We start from the raw sequence: 21332 nt of genomic DNA, 5'->3' as shown, positions 1-21332 counted from the left end.
GTATTGAATTGGAAGTGCGTTAAAAGTGCAGTAGGGTAGTCCCTTTTATAGTGCAAAGAAAGGTAAGAAAATAACTTGCAATCAATCACATAGAATTTCCCTTCAGGTAAGGGATTTGATTTCAAACGGGTAGAAGACATTTAAGGAAAGAAATTTTGATTAAAACCTTTTCAAAGTAGCACAAAAGGGGTAAATACATAAAAGTTTATTTAAGGAAAAGCTCACTGGTACACGGCTTGGGAAAAATAAGGAAAGGGAATCAATCAAACAGCCAGGGAAATCAAAGTTACAGGTTTAATCTCGAATAAACCAAGTCAGGAAAGGTAAAGAAGGTTCAATTAGAGAGAATCAGTAACAATCAGTCAGGACTCATTATAAGGAATTTGAAATCAATGAATTAGTCGGTAAAGACCTTTTGAAAGAACAGTTCCCATATATAAAGCACACAAACATGTGAATCAAGAAGTTATATAAAAAAGAGTTTAATCAAAGAGAGGTTCAGAATCATTAGCAAGAAAGGGTACAAGTCCAGTTTGCAGACTCACAATGAGTCTGAGAGTTCAGGGTCCCAAAGCGGAACCCTAACTCGCACAAATTCAAAATTGCCAAGAAACACCCAAATCCTAGGGTTTCATAGAGATGAGAAAGCAAGTCATTGAAACAGGCTCAGAAGCCTCTTTCAAAGACTTATGAGAAACAAATAGACATGATACAAAGAAAGCTAATATAAGGTCATAGAGAACATATTTGAGAAACTCGGAACTAAAAGAAGAGGTGATACAAACTTAAATTAAAACAGAGGAAACATGTTCAGCAAGAACGCAAACAGAGTCTAATAGAGCAAACAAAAATCACAAAACTCAACAGTAAGCACATATAGTAGAAGAGTAAGGGAAACATAACAAGGATTAACAGGAGTAACAGGTATAGTAGAAAAAGAAGAGTAGGAGAACAGTACACGCATAGTAAAAGAATCCATACGAGCATAGCACAGACAAACACACATAAAGAAAGAATCACAAAGATCTTTTTGAAAACTTTTCCAGAAACGATTTTTGAAAAGAAAATTTAGGGTAAACACTTTAGAAGCCCAGTAGAACACGAACATACCATAGATCTAAGAAAATAAACAGAGAAGAGCCTCGAACAACTTAGGGTTTTGAAGAAACCCTAGAAATGAGAAAGTCTTGGAAGAAAAATCAGATCCTGAGTCAAAGAGGTGAGGAATCTGGCTCTTGAGGCCTGAATGTGCCGGAGCATGGCCGGAGAAGCTATAGAAATGAAGATCTGAGAAGATCTGGAAGAACCATCAAAGTCAGCCCTTAAAACCTCGAACACCCAAGGTATAATGATGGAGAGGGGTGAGTACAGACCGTCCATGGCCTGAGAAGCCATGGATTCCGGTGAAAACATGGTGAAATAAGGTAGGAGGAGGCTAGGGTTTCGAAGAGCTGATGAGAGGATTTGAGAGCGTTTGGGATTCAAAGGCGGTGGGTCAGGTGAGAATGAGGTAGTTTAGGGTAGGTCGTTTGGTTTAATTATGGAAGGGTGAGTGATGGCCGTTGATCTTGTGTGATCAACGACCCAGATTTAGGAGGGTAGGTGGGAATCAGGTAAGGGTCATTTGGATCGGGTTGTAGGTTTGGTCATATTTAAAATTGGGTCGGTCCAAACGGGTTAAGATTGGGTCAAATAATGGTTAAAATTGAAAGGTAAAAAGGCTGTATTTGAAATGGAATGAGGCTAGATGTTAAATAGCTAGTTTTCCCTTTTATTTTATAAAAATAGTAAAAAATAATTTTAAAAGCAAACTAAAAGTACTGAGCCAATTAATAATATATAAATATTAATTTAAAAATATTGGAATCAATTTTACAATTATAAAAATACTATTAATCTTAAAGTAGGCTAGAATTGCAATTATATGCAATTTAGCTTTAAAAATACCAAATAAAATTTATAAAAATATACAAAAATCACCTTAACTATATTTTGGTATAAATATGAGAATAAGATAAGTTATTCACCAAAATTATAATCTTGGGAATAATTATTGGTTTTTGTACTGCTAAAGTGGACAATAAATTGATTTTAAAATCTTTAAAAAAATTATAAAAAATACCAAAACACTTGGGCATGCTTATATATGCATATATATGTTATTTTAAAAGTATTTTGTATGTATAAAAATACATAGGGAAAAATTGGGTATCAACAAATACCTATACCCTGATCCGATATTCGGGCCAACCGGTAGAGTCACGTGCTCAGATTATTCACAAACACAAATAAAGAGGGGATTCAATATAAATCAGAGACAAATCGAAGAAATATCCTTGTATTAATAAACCATGATTACAAAACCCACGAGGGGTCCTTACATATGATTACAATAGCCCACGAGGGATCCTTACACAGAAACAAAGAAGCAAAAAAAAGATACATATATAATAAAAGCCAAGAGTCTAATCTATCCTTGGGGGTGCATCCTCGGCGGAAGTATCTTCAAGCACCATCTCCTCGGGGACCTCATCTAGATCTTCCAAAATGGCATCTTCAGGGGAGAAGATGAAGAAGAGGAGTGATGCAGAAGAAGCAGAAAAAGATGAAGAAAAAGCCGTAGCCCGCCAAAGCATCCCCTTTTACCAGGCCGAGGAAATCACGGCCTGATAGAAGACTCGGCGAGCGTCAGCCTTACCTGCATGGCTACTTTGAGTCCACTTCTTGGAACATTGTGCCGTGCAAGTTAGTAGCCAGTAGTGCCACTTCACCCACGGAAAGCAAAAAGGATGAAGTGCCACACCAGGACGGAGTAGGGAGGTGAGTAGTGGTGTAAAGTCCGAACATCCTCTTGAGCAGCGTTGTAGAGTCCAAATATCTTCGTGAGTTGGAAGAAATCGGTGCCCCTATCTCGTCGCCTCGAGCCAATGACGACATCAATAACAACAACAACAACAAGAAGTTAGTGCAATCCCGCTCGGAGAAAGACAGCGTTGAGAAAAGACCATTGCGTAGCTGGTGAAAACGCTGCCGCATGACCCTACGGCCACAGGCGTTAGACATAAAAAATAAAATTGGATGGGGGCGATGAGAAGAAGGATTTAAAAATGGTGAAGAATGATTTAGCGAAGTTTGATTCGAGAAAGCTTCAATTTATAGAAAAAGGGTAGCGCAACCGACAGGCACAATCAATACTCTTTGGAAAAATTAACCGACGGCGCCATCAATGTCTTTGAAAGACGTATCGGCAGATGCAATCAATGCATTTTTGGGAACTGGACCAGCGGCAATATTAACGCTTTGGGGAATAAGAGTCGGCAGTGCATTGAATGATTCTGGAAAGATGAACTGACAGGACGCCTCAGTTATCACAAAGGCTTACGTCATAAGTATGACATCATCACGGGGAGTTCGAAGAGATGGATATCAAAGTCGTTTCTTATCGTTCCACTATAAGAAATGCGGGGACTATCTGTATACGGTAAAACTGAAGGGCCCAATTTTCCATCATTACGATGCCTCTCAAGTACGTTTTCAAAGGCTCGAAGCTATGATCGAGGTTCACCCCCGAGGGGCTATCGACTCCCAACCTCGGGGCAGTATAGATCGGCGATTATAGTGAAAAAGTGCAAAGTTCCCAAGGCACGTAGCTAGAGCTGACGAAGCCTGTCAGGCTAGTCTAAGCTCGCATCATGGCTTTAACTGGTTTTCCCAGCATCTTTGTAATAAATACATTTGTACTATGTTGGGATACCCCCTCATATATAAAGGGAATCCTTGTCATTTTGTAGATCATCTGATGCTCAATATTAAATACACAAGAACATTCTCTTTGCTCTCTAACATATTCTCTTGATCTCATTACCTCCATTTATTGCTTATATTCATTTTCTATTTATTGTTCATCATTTATTGCTTATCATTGATCATAAAGAGCCATCATCACAGCTCTCATAACTGTTAGTCCTCTCTCGATCGCTCTAAGCCGGCCACCCAACTCGACCTCGAGGCCTCATATATGACAGCTCGAGGCCCCGACCTCCAACCGTTTGGTTCGATTATCATATCGCCTCTAAGCTATAATCTTGCTTTATAATCTATTACTTAGCATCCATTGCCTAAAAACTAGCATAAAAATAGATCACGTATTTTTAGAACCACAAAATCAAATTTAATTGTTATTACCATTTTCACGGTAAACAACAACTAACTTGCTTGTGACTCAAGGAACCAAATAATAGTAGGTAGGAAAGTTATAGGCTTAACCACTATCTTTTGACTTAATTTGTTATTACCCATGCGTCACTCACATTCTTCGACGAGTGAGATTTTCTTTAATAATAAATAAAGGTTATTTTAAGCGGAAAAGAGCCATATTTGCCCATCTACTACCGAAAATAAGCTATATCTACCCTCCGTTTTAGTTTCTTGATATAGTTACCCCTAATGTTATACTTTTTGATCATATTTACCTCTCATCCGTTAATAAGCTTGATCCCATCTTAAAAGTTACTTGCCTACCCTGATTGGATAAAAAGATTTGCCCCATTTTAATCAGACTCACTTGACCCATACCAACCATGCCAAATACTTAATCACAAAAAAAAACTCCAAATGATGGAATTTACTAAATCAAATCCAATTTCACTGGAATTTACCATCTCATAGAATATACAAAATAAAAAAAAATGAAGTTGAAAAATTATAGGGTAAGGAAGTATCACGATCCAAATCCTACCTTAAGGATCGTGATGGCACCTAGTCTCTAAAACTAGGTAAGTCTATCACATTATGAGATCAAATAGAATAAAGCAAATTAACTATTAAATAAAAAGTTAAAATATGCAATAACATAGCCGTTAAGTGAATTCAACAATCATATATCCCTAAACCCGGTAATATGGAGTCATAAGCTCTACACGAAGTACATAATAAGTCTCAAAGTGTACATTACTGTTTGGGATACATAAACAGTAATAAGATATAATAGAAGGTGATTGTGAGGCCTGCAAGCGGAACAACAAGTATACCTTGAAGTCTCCAGAACTCTGGCTCGACTCTCTAGCGACCAACACGATCCGAGGTACCTGGATGTGCACAAAAATATGCAGAAGTATAGTATGAGTACACCACAATCGATACCTAGTAAGTATCATGACTAACCTCGGTAGAGTAGTGACGAGATTCAAGTCGAGATACTCACTAGTCAAATAACCATTGTTGAATATCAATAAAAAACTGACAATGAAAAGCATAACAGATAAATATCAACAAAGAATAGGGCATATGATAACATGACAAATTAACCAACAACTCGTAAAACATAAGGCGAAATTAATTAAGGAAACAAGAATATGTTTAAATCATCAACCCGTTCCGACACAAGAATAACATCAAGAATCACCCCGAAATACTACTTGACATAATCAACAATCCACCTTTATGACACCGTGTGACCTTCACAATAAAATATTTTCCCTTATATAGCTACATGCGCATAAGCCCCCTTATCTCGCCACATGTGCCTCACAATGAAGTATTCTCCTTATTTGCAACACGCGCATAAGCCCTCTTATCTTGCCACATGCGCATCAATAAATACCAAACTTATGTCGCTGCATGCGCATCTCGCCACCTCTATACTCTACACAATAACAATCACCCGCACAACACGTATACATGCGCCACAACATCACCACAACAACAATACCAAAGTCACAACAAGATATAGCCCACTGCTCAACAACGATATGAACAACAATAACCCAGTGTAATCCCACAAGTGGGGTCTGGGGAGGGTAGGATGTATGCAGCCTTACCCCTATCCTAAAAGGGCAAAGAGACTATTTTTGATAGATCCTCGGCTAAATAAAGGATGGGATGTGTACAAGAATCATAATAATAACATAAGGGTGCGAGGAGTGAACAATAATAAAATATGTTTCATATAACAAGCAACTCCAAATCAAGGCATATTAATAGCCTAAAGTCTATTCCAGACAATTACCAGACATACGCTCATGTACACGCTCATCACCTCATGTACACGTTATTCACATAGCACAAATAATGAAAATTAGACCAAATCCTAAGGGAAAATTTCCTCATACAAAATTAGGCAAGATACTTATATCAAATAAGCTAAGTCAATACTCTAAGAAGCACCCCCTCGCGTGAATCAACCCCCGGACGGCTCGAATCTAGCCAAAATAACTTAATAATATCAATAAAAGCAATATGAAACAAGCCCAAACAATAAAGCTACGATCTTGGTTTAATTATGTAAAGTCAACCCCCCGCCCAGTCCGAAACCCGACCAAACTCACAAATTCCGAACACCCATTCCAATACAAGTCCAAATTTATGTGTTTTATCCAAAATCGACCTGAAATCGACCCTCAAATCATCAGTCTATACTTTAGAAATGTTTTTACTATAATCCCCAATTTCCTCACTTAAATTCATCAATCAATCGCTAAAAATCAAGGTTGAAATCATGAATAATAACCAAATCCGAGTAAAAAATACTTACCCTAATCCAAATCGTGAAAAGTCCCTCCAAATTCGCCCAAATTTGGCTCCCAATCTCAAAATATGATAAATAAATTAACCCTTGTTCAAGATATATTCTACCCAGCATTTCGCTTCTGCGACCCCCTAAGTCGCATCTGCGACACTACATCTGCGGAAAAATCATCGCAGATGCGAACTCCACATAAGTCCTAAAAATTCGCTTCTGCGGACCACCACTCGCACCTGCAGAGTCGCTTTCGAAAGCCAATATGTGCAGCTGCGATCGCATTTCTATGCAGACACTGGCACATTTGCAGAAACCCCTGAGCTTAATCAATGCTGCATCTGCGGTTCCATGTCTGCTTCTGCGGACTCACACTTGCGGATCAAATGTCACATGTGCAAAAACACCAGAACTAATCTGCCAAAACCACCACTAATTACTCGAAGCCCATTTGAAACTCACCCGAGGCTCCCGGGACCCCGTCCAACCACACCAACCAATCCCAAAACATAACAATAACCTAATTGAGGCCTCAGATCACTCAAAACAACATCGAGACCACGAATCACACCTCAATTCAAGCCTAAGGAACTAATACAAATTTTTCAAATTCAAAACTTACGCTGAACACACCTAAACATGTTGGAATAACCTCAAATTTTGAATGCAAGTCTCAAATAACACAACATACCTATTCAAACTCCCAAAACCAATATCGAAACTCGATATCAACAAAGTCAACTCTCGATCAAACCTACCAACCTTCCAAACCTTCAAATTTCCAACTTTCGTCAATTCAAGCCAAAATAACCTAAGAACCTCCAAATCCAAATCCGAATGTATGCCTAAGTCCAAAATCAACATACAAAGCTATTGGAACCATCAAAATACCATTTCGGAGTCGTCTATACAAAAGTCAAACTCCGGTCAACTCTTACAACTTAAGCCTCCAACCAAGGGACTAGGTGTCCCAGTTCAATACAAAATTCTCTTGAACCAAACCAACCATCCCAGAAAGTCACATAACTACAAATACACATATATAAAGCATCAAATAGGGAAAAAGAGGCTAAAATACTCAAAACAACCGATCGAGTCGTTACATTCTCCTCCCTCTTAAACAAACGTTTGTTCTTGAACAAGTATAGAGACATACCTGAAGTGCCAAAAATATGAGGATATCAGCTGCGCATATCATGCTCAGTCTCCCAAGTCACCTCCTCGACCAATTGAAATCTCTACTGAACTTTCACTGATGCAATATTCTTCGACCTCAACTTTTGGACCTATCTGTCCCAAATAGCCACCAACTCCTCAACATAGGTCAAATCCTTGCAATTGAAGTGAGCTAAAATCTAACATGTATGACAGATCACCATAATACTACCAAAGCATGGAAACATTGAACACCAGGTGAACTCTCGATAAGCTATGCGTCAATGCAAGTCTATAGGCCACCTCACCAACTCTCTCAAGAACCACAAATGGACCAATATACCGAGGGCTCAATTTGCCCTTTTTCTCGAACCTCATCACATCCTTTATAGGTGAAACTCTAAGTACAACCCTCTCACCCACCATGAATTCCACATCACGAGCCCTCCTATCAGCATAACTCTTTTGCTTGGACTGTGCTGTATGAAGCTGCTCTTGAATTAACTTCACCATCTCCGATGCCTCACGGAACAAATCAGTGCCTCATAACCTAGCCTCCCCAGGCTCAAACCAACCAACCAGAGAACGATATTGCCTCCCATATAAGGCCTCATAAGGAGCCATCTGGATGCTTGACTGATAGTTTTTGTTGTAGGCAAACTCTGCTACCAGTAGAAATTAGTCCCATAAGCCCCCAAAATCAATGACATGGGCACGTAGCATGTACTCCAAAATCTGAGTAGTGCGCTCGTACTATCCATCCTTTTGTAGATGAAATGCCATACTTAGCTTGACTTGTGTGCCTAACTCACGCTAAACAACTCTACAAAATTGTGATGTGAATTATGTGCCCTGATCGAAGACTATAGACATCGGCACACCATGAAGGAGAACAATATGACGAAGATAAATCCGAACCAGCTGATTTGAAGAGCATGTAGTCATGATTGGAATGATGTGTGCAGACTTGGTCAGTCTATCCATAATGACCCACACTACATCTAATCTCCTCAAGGTCCGTGGAAGTCCAACTACAAAATCCAAAGTGATGCACTCCCATTTCCACATTAGAATATCAAGCCTCTGAAGTAAACCACCCGGTCTCTAATGCTCGTACTTACCTTGTTGACAGTTCAAATACCGAGCCACATACTCCACAATATCCTTCTTCATTCTTCTCCACCAGTAGTGCTGCTTCAAATCATAGTACATCTTCACGGTACCTGGATGAATGAAAAACTGCAAACAATGGGCCTCCTCAAGAATCAGCTTCCGCAACCCATCCGTGTTGGGCACAAAATCCGACCCACAAGTCTTAATACCCCATCATCACCAATAGTCACATGCTTAAGGACAAGCCAGTGGGGATCATCATACTAAAGTGCCTTGATGCACTCAAAAAAAGAAGACCGTGAAACCACGCACGCAAGAACCCAGCTAGTCTCTGAAATATGCAGCCTCGCAAACCTGTCGGCTAAAACATGAACATCCAAAGCTAACAATCTCTCCCCAGCAGGAATAAAAGCAAGACTCCCCATGCTCTCAGCCTTCCTACTCAAGGCATCGTGCACTAGGTAGTTCTTCTCATGGGGCTTCAACTGACGCGACGCATAAGCAATCACTCTATCGTCCTACATCAACACGCACCCAATGTCAATTCGTGAAGCATCACAATAGACTATACAAAAACCCGATGCTGAAGGCAAAACCAAAACTAGAGCTGTAGTCAAGGCAGTCTTGAGCTTCTGAAAGCTCTCCTCCACTCGTCAGGCCACCTAAATGGGGCACCCTTATGGGTCAATCTAGTCAAAGGTGCTGCAATGGATGATAAACCTTCCACAAAACAGCAATAATACCCAGCTAAGCCTAGAAAACTCCGAATTTCTGTAGCAGTAGAAGGTTTTGGCCAACTCTGAACTGCCTCAATCTTATTCGGATCTACCTTAATCCCCTCACCGAATACCACGTGGCCCAAGAATACCACCAAATCAAGCCAAAACTCACACTTGGAGAATTTAGCATATAGTTTCTTCTCCCTCAAAGTCTGGAGCATGATCCTCAAATGCTGCTCATAGTCCTCTCGGCTGCGAGAATACACAATATATCATCAATGAACACGATGGCGAAGGAATCAAGGTACAATTGAAACACGTTATTCATCAAGTACATAAAGGTCAGCCCAAAAGACATCACCAAGAACTCATAGTGACCATAACAGATCCTGAAAGTCGTCTTCAAAATATCTTAAGCCCGGATCTTCAATGAAGAATTGAGATTTAAGAGTCGATTTGGACTCATATTTGAAAAAAACACATATATGGACTCGTGGGTTTATGGGTAGTCAGAATCTACCTTTGGATCCAGGTTTTGACTCGACGAGCCCGGGTTGACTTTTGTTGATTTTTTGGAAATTTTGTAAAGATCAAAGCTTTATCTATTGTAATTGTTTTTCCTTGCATTTTTTGATGATATTAAGTCACTTTTGGTTAGATTTGAGCCATGTGGAGGCAAATTTTAAGGAAAAAACTATTTCCCAGGGTTGAGTTAACTTAGTTGAGGTAAGTATCTTGCTTAACTTTGTGTGGGGAAACTACCCCTTAGTATTTGGGTTGATTGTGCTATTTGTGTTATGTGAAAGTCGTGTACGCAAGATAACGAGTAGGTACATGGGATATATGTGGTATTTGACATGTTTAGGTTATTTAAACTCTTTCCATGCGTTTGATTGAATTGTCATAATATGTTATATCCCTTATTGTTAATCTACTCTTACATGTGTTAATTTACCCTTACATGGTTTATTTGACATTGTTAATAGTTGTCTACCTCTTACTTGTTATTTTGCACTTATATACTTTTGTTGAAGTTATTGCCTTTCTTATAGTCTTGTTACATCTTTAATTGTTGAATTAATTTACTTGAAATTTTTATTTCGTGGAATATCTTCTTGTTGAGTTATTGGTGTGGAGTTGTAAAAGCCGTTATCAGATTGAGGTGAAGTTGTTAATTGTTAAGATATCTTTCTTGTTGAGAAATTCACATTCATTTTGTTATTATTAAAATATTTGTGCACATTGTGGTTGAGCCATGGGTTATTTGTTGTGTAAACATTGGAATTGTGGACTCTTTTGGCAAGTTGTGGCATATGGGCACTTGTGGTGCGAGTTGTGATTATGTTATGATATTGATACACATGCGGTGGTATAAGGATAGAGGTTGATACGCATGCAGTGAGATAAGGTGGGATTGATACGCCTGTTGCTAGTAGGGGAACTACTTGAAGCCACGTTGTGTGATAAGGTGGGTTAAAATGCATGTACCTATTTCGGAAAAAATGTTTTTCAAAACTAAATGTTAAGGCTCACACAGTGTCATAAAGAAAGTTTGTGATTGAAATTGTGAAATATGCATACGAGGCGGTACCTCAGTTGTGATTCTTGTTGTGCATTTCATATTGAAAAGAGTTATTGGTTGAATAGTTCTTGTTGTTTTTATTCTTTCTTGTCTTAGGCTTGATACTTATTGGGTACCATTGTGGTGTGTTCATACTATGCTTCTGCTACGTCTGCCCATGCTGGACGCTAGTGATTCATTAAATAGCTATTTTCTGGAGAGTTCAAGGTATACCTGCCCACATCCGCAGGCCTCAAAGTCACCTTCTATTTTTTAACATTCTACTGTTTATTTTTTGTTCCAAAATAATATTGTATTACGAGACTATTTGTACATTCTTATAGAGCTTATGACTCAGTTCCACCAAATTTTGGGAGTTATTTGTTAGCCGTGATGTTGAGATTTATTGTGATGGTTTAAATTTGAGGCTTGTATTATTATTTATGCTATTTCTCTATACATGTTAGGCTTACATAGTCTTAGAGACTAGGTGCCATCATGACATCCTATGGTGGAAAATTGGGGTCGTGAGATGTTGGTATCAGAGCTCTAAGTTCATAGGTGTTACGAGTCATAAGAAGGTTTAGTAGAGTCTTGCGGATCGGTACGGATACTTCTGTACTTATCTTCGAGAGGCTACAGAACTGTTAGGAAATTCCACTTCTTTGATTCCTTGTCGTGTGAATTGGTTGACTTCAAAATTTGAATCTTTGACTTTATATTCTCTCATAGATGATGAGAACACGCACTACTGGATCCGACAATCAGACACCTGCACCCCCTGCTAGAGCAAGCGAGAGGCCGGGGCCAGGGCAGAGGCCGAGGCCGAGGAGGGGCACGTGGTGTAGCTAGAGCACCTGTCCGAGCAACGATTGAGGAGTCACCAGTAGCTCCAATTGGGGACAGGCACCCCAGGTGTCTGTTGTCACCCCTGCACTTCAAGAGACCCTACCACAGTTTTTGAGCATGTTCGACACTCTGGCTCAGGCGGAGTTGATTCCTCTTGCACCAGCTACATCTCAGACCGGGGGAGGAGCTCAGACTCCCACGGCCCGTACTCCAAAGAAGTGGGTCCATGTTGATCAGGTCCTGGAGGTTATGCCAGCCAGCCTATTATTCCGGTCTAGCCCAAAGTTAAGGTAGTGGCATCTGAGGAGGAGCAACTTAGACTTGAGAGGTTCAAGTAATATCATCCTCTTACTTATAGTGGCCTAGCTACATAGGATATACAGGGTTTTCTAGAGAAGTGCCACCATATTCTCCACGCCATGGGTATTGTGGAGACGAGCAGAGTTGCTTTTACTACATTCCAACTGTTAGGACTAGCGTATTAGTGCTGGCGGGCTTACAAGGAGGGTAGCCCAGCCAATGCAACTTCACTCACATGGACTTAGTATTTCGAGATGTTCTTGAGAGAGTTTGATAAATTTCAGGAATTTTATATTCGATAACTTTAATACCGGGTATTCATACTTTTGTTTTTTACTCATTAAATATGAGGGCTTCATAAGAGAAGGTCCTTAGGTTTATGTTGTATGTTTATGTTGCTCTTGAAGAGGATATCTCCTGTTCATTCCAGCACTAACATTTGAATTTTATCTAACTTTTAAATAAAAAAGACAATATCATATTATTTGGACAAGAAATAAGATAAAAACAAGGCAGAATACATAGGCAGCCCCTTAAATGAGGTAATATTTTTCACTTGAACACCTAAACTATGGATAATACCTATTGAACACTTGAAGTGAACACAAATTGTGTCAATTAGACACAAATTTTGCATCTTCGAACAAACAAAATGCGTGTAAATCACTTGCTCGTGACATGGTACGTCAGACCAATGAGACGAGAACACGTAAAAAAGGAAAAAAATAAGAAAAGCAAAGAAAAATGTTTGACGGGAAATCATTTCCCTTCTTCTCTCTTAAACTAATTTCTTCCCCCATTTTCCAGTAACCTCTATACTTTTCTGTGCATTTTCCATTAACAACATTGATTAGAAACCTGAGTATACCAGTAATACAAATTCATGCATAAAGAAGAGATTATTTGAATTCATCAATAATTTGTAAAGAGAATTGTTCACCATGAGGACCTTATATAAAAGACAAAGAAAAAAGAAAAATCAAAGCTCATAATTTTAGAGAGAACCCATTCCTTCTTTGTGCTATTTTTTTTAATCTAATAATACCGATGTTTTGGTTTGAACTGATGGATCTTTTTTTATGTGGTGGCGGGTTATTTGAGACTGTGTGATGATTTTTGTGAGCAAAATCCATGGCAGCGCAGGTAAAAAGGGAGACTTAGAAGTGATGGAAGTAAAAGAGTGGACATATTTAGGCTTAGGGTTCGCGATGGTTCCATTGTGGTGATGCGGTAGAGTATGTCAAGAGTTGGGCGGAGAATAATAGAGGAAGATGAATGTAATTTTGTGGTGCCCTCTTTCTATTGAATGTTTAAGTTATTTTTAATGAAAAAATTTAGCGTTGTCTGTAAATTTTTTGGTCACTGAAATTGAATTTGAAAGGTAGAGGTGGTTGCACAGTGGTAAGCAGCGACTATGGTGGAAATAGAAAGGAGAAAGAAAGGATAGGAGAAATAATTGAAAAAACAGAAGATAATGCCTCTCACGCGCCTCAACAGTAGGGTGTTACATACATTATGCCATGTCAGCAATTTGTGTCTAATTGACACAATTTGCCTTCACTTCAAGTATTCAATAGGTACTATTATTAGGTTAAGTGTTCAAGTGAAAAATATTGTCAAGTTTAGGGGGACACCTATGTATTCTGCCTAAAAACAAAAGAACTTTAAATTATTCCTTCTATTTTCAAAAGTACATTTACATGAGCAAATATTCAATTAAGTAAATAATAATGCCAATACATGTGGCTAACTTGTACTAATAATTTCTACGGGATTGATTATTCAGTCACCGATCCTAACTCAAGGCCTTTTAAAACAAGCAAACTTTTAAAATTTAAGTTCAAGATACAACTTTCGGTTCTAGCAGTCCCCGGTTTTGATGACACTTTTAGTGCTCTAATATACAATAGTTCCCCCCCTCCAGTGTTCTGATACAAAGTATGAGAATTCGAACACTAAAGTTCTTGTTGTTGTCGACAATCCTTTTTCGTGGTATGCTTTATATTGCTACCTCATTAAAAACCTTTCAAGAAAAACCGAATTGAGACAATAGATGGTTGAAGAGAAAAAGAGTGTAGCAAATACTTTCAGTATCATTAAGGATCTTCAATAATAATAACTTTTGAGGTGAGTCACGTTCCAATTTTTTGGTAATTTTATTCCATCTTGATTTTCCAACTGATAAGAACCTTCATCAGTTATACCTGAAATCTAGTAAGGTCCTTCCCATGTTGGTCCTAGCTTTCCAGCATGGATTTCTTGGGAACTTTGAGTTACCTTACGCAAAACCAAATCTCCGACTTTGAAATATTGAAGATTTGCTCTATGATTCTAGTATCTTTCCATCCTTTGCTTTTATGCCACCATCCTCACGTATGCTAAATTTCGATGCTCCTCAAGTAAATACAACTTAATCAATATGGTTTCATTATTCTCTTGCTCGTTTTCCCAGAAATACCTTATGGTTGGTTCCCCAATCTCCACTATAATCAAAGATTCCGCACTGTAAGCAAGGGAAAAGGTTATTTCTTCCGTGCTTGACTTTGCCGTTGTTCGATATGCCCAAAAAACTCCCGGCAACTCTTCTGGCCAACTGCCTTTAACATCCTCTAATTTCTTCTTGGGGTTTTGAATTATCACCTTGTTGGTTGACTCCGCTTGACTGTTAGAATTTGGATGATACGGAAAAGATGTGATCATTTTGATCTTCAATCCTTTCAGAAACCTTTTTACCTTGGAACCTATAAATTGTGGCCCATTGTCACAAGAAATTTCTTTGGATACTCCAAACCAGCAAATGATATGATCCCAAGCGAAATCAATCACTTATCACTCTTCAATCTTTTCAAAAGCACCTACTTCAATCCACTTAGTGAAATAATCAGTTAAAACTAAAAGAAACTTTACATGCTCGGGCCCTTGAGGGAAAGGGCCAACTATATACATCCCCGATTTTTTGAATGGCTTTGGTGACACCACTGAATGTAAAAGCTCTACTGGCTGATGCACTAATTGTGCATGATGCTGACACTTATCACATTTTTATACAAATGCATTTGTGTCTTGTTCCATCACCAGGCCAAAAGTAACCAGCCATAATCAATTTGAGAAACAATGAGTCTGCACCAGAGTGATTTCCACAAACTCCTTCGTGAACTTCTCTAATCACATAATCAGCCTATGATGTCCCTAAACATCAAGCCAATGGTCCTTGGAAAGACCTTCAGTATAATTGTCCATCAACAAGATAATACCGAGTAGTTTTTGTTCGTAGTGCCCAAGAGGCTTTAGAATCTTCAAGAAATTTCCCATGCCTTAAATATTATATAAACTCGTTTTTCCAATCCCAAATTAGGTTAGTCGAGTTAACTTCATAATACCCATCCACGTCCAGGACTGAATGCAACAGCTAAACAACTACACCGGAATCAGCTTCTTTCATTTCTATGGACAACCCTAAATTGATCAAAGCGTCCACCCTCTTATTATCTTCCTTTGGGATGTGAATTACCGACCTCTCCCTAAACTGGGAAAGTAAAATTTGAACTTTATGCAATTACTGCTATATGCGCTCTTCTTTGGTATCAAAGATTCAATATATCTGATTCACTACATGATCGGAGTCACATTTTATCTCAATCACCTCGGAGCCTAGTCCCCGAGCTAATTCAAGTCCTACAACCGGAGCCTCATAGTCGGCTTCATTGTTAGTCAAAGGAACAGTTCTAATGGCCTATCTCAAGGTTTTTCCCGAAGGAGTGATTAGTACTATCCCAAGATCGGACCTTTTTACATTTGAATCTCCATCCGTAAACAAGTTCGATACACCGAAGATGGTTCCCGATACTAGAACTACTTTTTTAGCAGCTAAAGGCATCATTCCCGGACTAAAATAGACATAAAGTCGGCCAAAACTTGTGAATTAATAGTAGTCGGAAGTTTATATTCTATATCAAATTTACTAATTTCAACTCCCCGTTTAGTCAATCGACCCGATAATTCATATTTGTGAAGGACATTCCTTAAGGGAAAGGTCATCCTGACGACTATTGGATGACACTAAAAGTAGGGTCTAAGCTTTTGAGAGGCAACTACGAGAGCTAGAGCCAACTTTTCTAGGTGTGGGTATCGTGTTTCCGCGCCTGAAAGTATCTTACTAACATAATAAATAGGGAATTGCGTATCTTCCTCTTCCCGAACAAGAACTACATTCACCGCAACCTCCAATACTGCCAAATATACCAATGATTGCTCTCCCTCCTTCGATTTTGACATTAAAGGAGGTCTAGAAAGGTACCTTTTCATGTCCTTCAATGCTTTCTAGCATTTCAGAGACCACGTGAAATCATTTTTCTTCTTTAATAGAGAAAAGAAACGATGATATTTATCCGATGATCTTCATATGAATATGCTAAGGGCCGCTAGCTGCCGGTTAGCCTTTATACTTCCTCTATACTTTTTAGCTGATCAGGTATATCTTTTTTGTCTAATCTTATCGGGATTTACTTCAATACCCCTTTGAAAAATCAAGAAGCCAAGGAATTTCCCAGACCCAACACCAAAGCGCACTTCTCCCGATTAAGATTCGTGTTGTGTTTCCTCAAGATGTCAAATGTTTCTTAAAGATGAATTAAGTGATCCCCTGTACTAAGAGACTTAACCGATATATCATTAACGTAAACCTCCATAGTTTTTCCAATTTGACACTCAAACATCTTATTAACGAGCCTCTATTAAGTGGCTTCGACATTCTTAATCCCAAAAGGCATCACATTATAGCAATATGTGCCAAAATTTGTGATGAATGAGGATTTTTCTAGATCCTCTGGGTGCATTTTAATTTGGTTGTACTCAGAATATGCACTGAGAAAGCTCATCAATTCATGTCCACCCGTAGCATCGATCATTTAGTCGATGTTTGGAAATGAAAAGAATCCTTATGGCAAGCATTATTTAGATATTTATAGTCTATACACATTCTAAAGTTATTATTCTTTCTAGGTACGACTACTACATTAGCTAACCAATCAGGATAACTTACTTCACGTATAGAACCTGTGTTTAACAACCTCGTTACCTCTTCTTTTTACAAACCTATTTCTGTTCTCGGATATCAGCAGCTTTTTTGCTTCACCGGAGGGAAATTAAGGTCAAAACATAACTTGTGGACAACCACATCTAGTGAAATACCTGTCATATCAGAATGAGACCATGCGAAGAAATCAAAGTTAGCTTTTAAAAATTCAATAATTTTAACCCTGAGTTCAGGCTCAACCCCGTTCCTAGGTACACTTTTTTTCTGGGAACTCTGTGAACAAAGCAATTTGTTCAAGTTCCTCTGCGGTTGATTTTGTCGCATCTGCTTCTTTTGATACCATAAAGGATATAGGAACCTGATAGTAATCCTATGTCTCTTCTCCGTCACCTTCAACTGGGTCCAGAAGGGCATTAGACATCAGTTCCTATTAGGAGTGTTCGTGGTTTGGTTTGGATCAGTTTTTCCTTAAAAAGAAACCAAACCAAGTAAGTCGATTTTTCAAATATTAGAACCAAACCAAACCAATTAAGCCGGTTTTTCCTCGATTCGGTTTATGTCGGTTTTTCGATTTTTTCGGTTATTTGTCGGTTTTTTCTTAAATATAAGACATACACTACCAAACACACATTTTGGCGACCACAATTTCAACGTAACACTATTAAATCAATTACCCTTTGAGAAATCTATTCTTTACCAAGATATTGATGATAATTGAATCAAATAGTGATGAATAATTTAAGGACTCAATTAAAAATATATTATTTTTAACATGAAATAGATTCTTACACTTAACTAAAAAAAAACTACCAATTAAACTAGAATGTAAAGGTAAAGAATTGTACTAAAGTGCAAACGATTAATATTTACTATAAAATTTTAAAAACTTTGTATAAATGTGTATATATATATATATATATATATATATATATATATATATATATATATATATATATATATATATATATATATATATATATATATATGTATATAATAAATTTGAAATAGCTACTCCTATATTTAGTTTTGTTCGGTTTTTTTAGTTAAAATCAAAACCAAACCAAATTTGATCGGTTTTTAAATTTCAAAACCAAAACCGAACCAAACCAAAAAGTATTGGTTTTTTTGGTCGGTTTGGTTTGGTTTTCGATCTGGTTCAGGTTTTCAGATTTATATGAACACCCCTAGTTCCTATAGTTGTTATTTGCTCGTTCCTTCCACCTTGCTGTTGGATAAGGTGACTGTATTCATTTCTCTCGCAACATGTTAATCGCCTCTAATCTGCCTGATCCTATCCGGTGTAGGGAACTTAAGAAATTGATGATAAGTCGATGACATAACCTTCATTTCATGAATTCATGGTCTACCAAGGATTACGTTGTATCCCAATGTCGCCATCCACCACCCTTAACAAAGTGGTTTTCATTACACCTTCAGCATGTATGGGCAGTAAGATCTCCCCTCAGGTCGTTACACTCGTTAAGTTGAATCCAACCAAAAGCTTTGTTGCCGAAACTATATATCCGGTTAACTTTGCTTGGTCCAAGACCCTCAATTGGATGATATTGGCTGAACTACCTGGATCAACCAAAACACGTTTAATTTTAAAATCTAAAATGTTTAAAGATATTACGAGAGCATCATTGTGTGGTAAAATTAGGCCATTTGTATCTTTGTCACGACCCTAATTTCCCACCTTAGGATGTCGTGATGGCACCTAATCTCTAAGACTAGGTAATCCTAACATGTATAGATAATTAGCGGAAATAATAACAAAATTAAACCATCACAATTAATCTCAACAGCACAACTAACAAATAACTCCAAAAATCTGGTGGAACTGAGTCATAAGCTCTACAAGAATGTACTAATATTCTCGTAATACAATACTATTTTGGAACAAGAAATAAACAATAAATTGTCTAAAAGCAAAAGGTGACTTTGAGGCATGCGGACGTCGAGCAGGTATAACTTGAAGTCTCCGGAAAACAGCTAATCAATCAATCACCAGCGTCCAGCACGGGCAGCGTACCTAGATCTGCACAAAAGATGTGCAGAAGAGTAGTATGAGTGCACCACAATGGTACCCAGTAAGTATCAAGCCTAACCTTGGTAGAGTAGTTATGAGGCCAGGTCAAGACACCTACTAGGTCATGATAAATAGAACATAAATATAATAACAAGGAGTAATGGAAAGCGAAGAAATGAATGATAACAAAATAATTTAGTAACGTAACTAATGACAGAATTATAAGCAAGACAACAATGAGAAGAAAACACATAATGCGAACCACAAATAATCAATTACGGACAAAATTGGTAAGACATGAAAGAATGAAAGTAATTAGAACTATTCAACAAATAACTCTTTTCCATATGAAATGCACAACAAGAATCACAACCGAGGTACCACCTCGTATTCACATTTCACAATTTCAATTAGAATCTTTCCTTATAACACCGCGTGAGCCTTAACATTTAGTTTTGAAAATCATTTTTCCGAAATAGCTACATGTATTTTAACCCACCTTATCACACCGCGTGTCTTCAAGTAATTCCCCTACTAGCAACACACATATCAATCCCATCTTATCTCACCACATGCGTATCAACCCCTAGCCTTATACCACCGCATGCATATCAATATCACAACATAATCACAACTCGCACCACAAGTGCCCATATGCCACAGCTTGCCAAAAGATTCAAAAATACCAATGTTTCCACAATAAATAGCCTATGGATCAACCACAATGTGCACAAAAATTTTAACAATAACAAAATGAATGTGAATTTCTCAACAAGAAAGATATCTCAATAATTAGCAACTTCACCTCAATGTGATAATGGCTTTTACAACTCCACACCAATAACTAAACAAGAAGATATCCACGAAATAATAACTTCAAGTAAAGTAATTCAACAATTAAAGATGTAACAAGACAATATGGAAGGCAATAACTTCAACTAAAGTATATAAGAGCAAAATAACAAGTAAGAGGTAGAACAAGTGTTAACAATGTCAAATAAAGAAGATAAGGGTAGATTAACACATGTAAGAGTAGATTAACAATGAGGGATATAACATGTTATGACAATTAAATCAAAGGCATGGAAATAGTCTAAATAACCAAAATCGGTAAAATACCACATATAGCCCGTGTACCCACTCGTCGCCTTGTGTACACGACTTTCACATAACACAAATAGCGCAATCAACCCAAATACTAAGGGGCCGTTCCCCCACACAAAGTTAGGCAAGATACTTATCTCAACTAGGCAAACTCAACCCTGGGAAATAGCTTTTTCCCTAAAATTCGCCTCCACATGGCTCAATCTAACCAAAAGTGACTTAATATCATAAAAAATGTAAGGGAAACCAATTAAAATAGATAAAGCTTTGATTTTTATAAAATTTCCAAAAAGTCAACAAAAGTCAACCCTGGGCCCGTACGGTCAAAACCCGGATTCAAGGGTAGATTCCGACTACCCATAGCCCCACGAGTCCATATATGTGTTTTGTTTCAAATACGAGTCCAAATCAACTCTCAAATCTCAATTCTTCATTTTCAAAGACTTGATAAAGTTTTCCAATTTTCCTCTTTGATTCTCATAAACTTGATGTTACATCTAAGATATAACCATGAAATATAGCTGGAAATTGATTAGAATCACTAACCCAATATTTGTAGATGAAAATCCCCTCTCCAAATCGCCTCTTATCGAGTCTAGGGTTGTAAAATGAGACTAAATCCCAACTTTCCAGCCCTTATGTCCGGCTACGAATGTCGCATTTGCAAATCAGGGATCTCATTTGCGAACCTTGATAGCCTCAACAGAAGTCGTAATTGCGAAGCTGGCTACTATCGCAAAAGCAACCAAGCGGTCGCAAATGCGACCCCAACCCAAGACTACTGACTTCACAAATGCGAAGGAGAAGGTCACAATTGTGACATCAGACCACCCCCTGTCCACTTCGCAATTACGACATCAGAGCACCAACACACCAACAATTACAATTTTGAAGGTCACAATTGTGACATCAGACCACCCACTGTCCAATTCGCAAATACGATATCAGAG

The sequence above is a fragment of the Nicotiana sylvestris genome, chromosome 10 (genome assembly GCF_000393655.2).
Source record: "Nicotiana sylvestris chromosome 10, ASM39365v2, whole genome shotgun sequence".
Classification (NCBI taxonomy): domain Eukaryota; kingdom Viridiplantae; phylum Streptophyta; class Magnoliopsida; order Solanales; family Solanaceae; genus Nicotiana; species Nicotiana sylvestris.
This window is presented reverse-complemented; position numbering follows the sequence as displayed.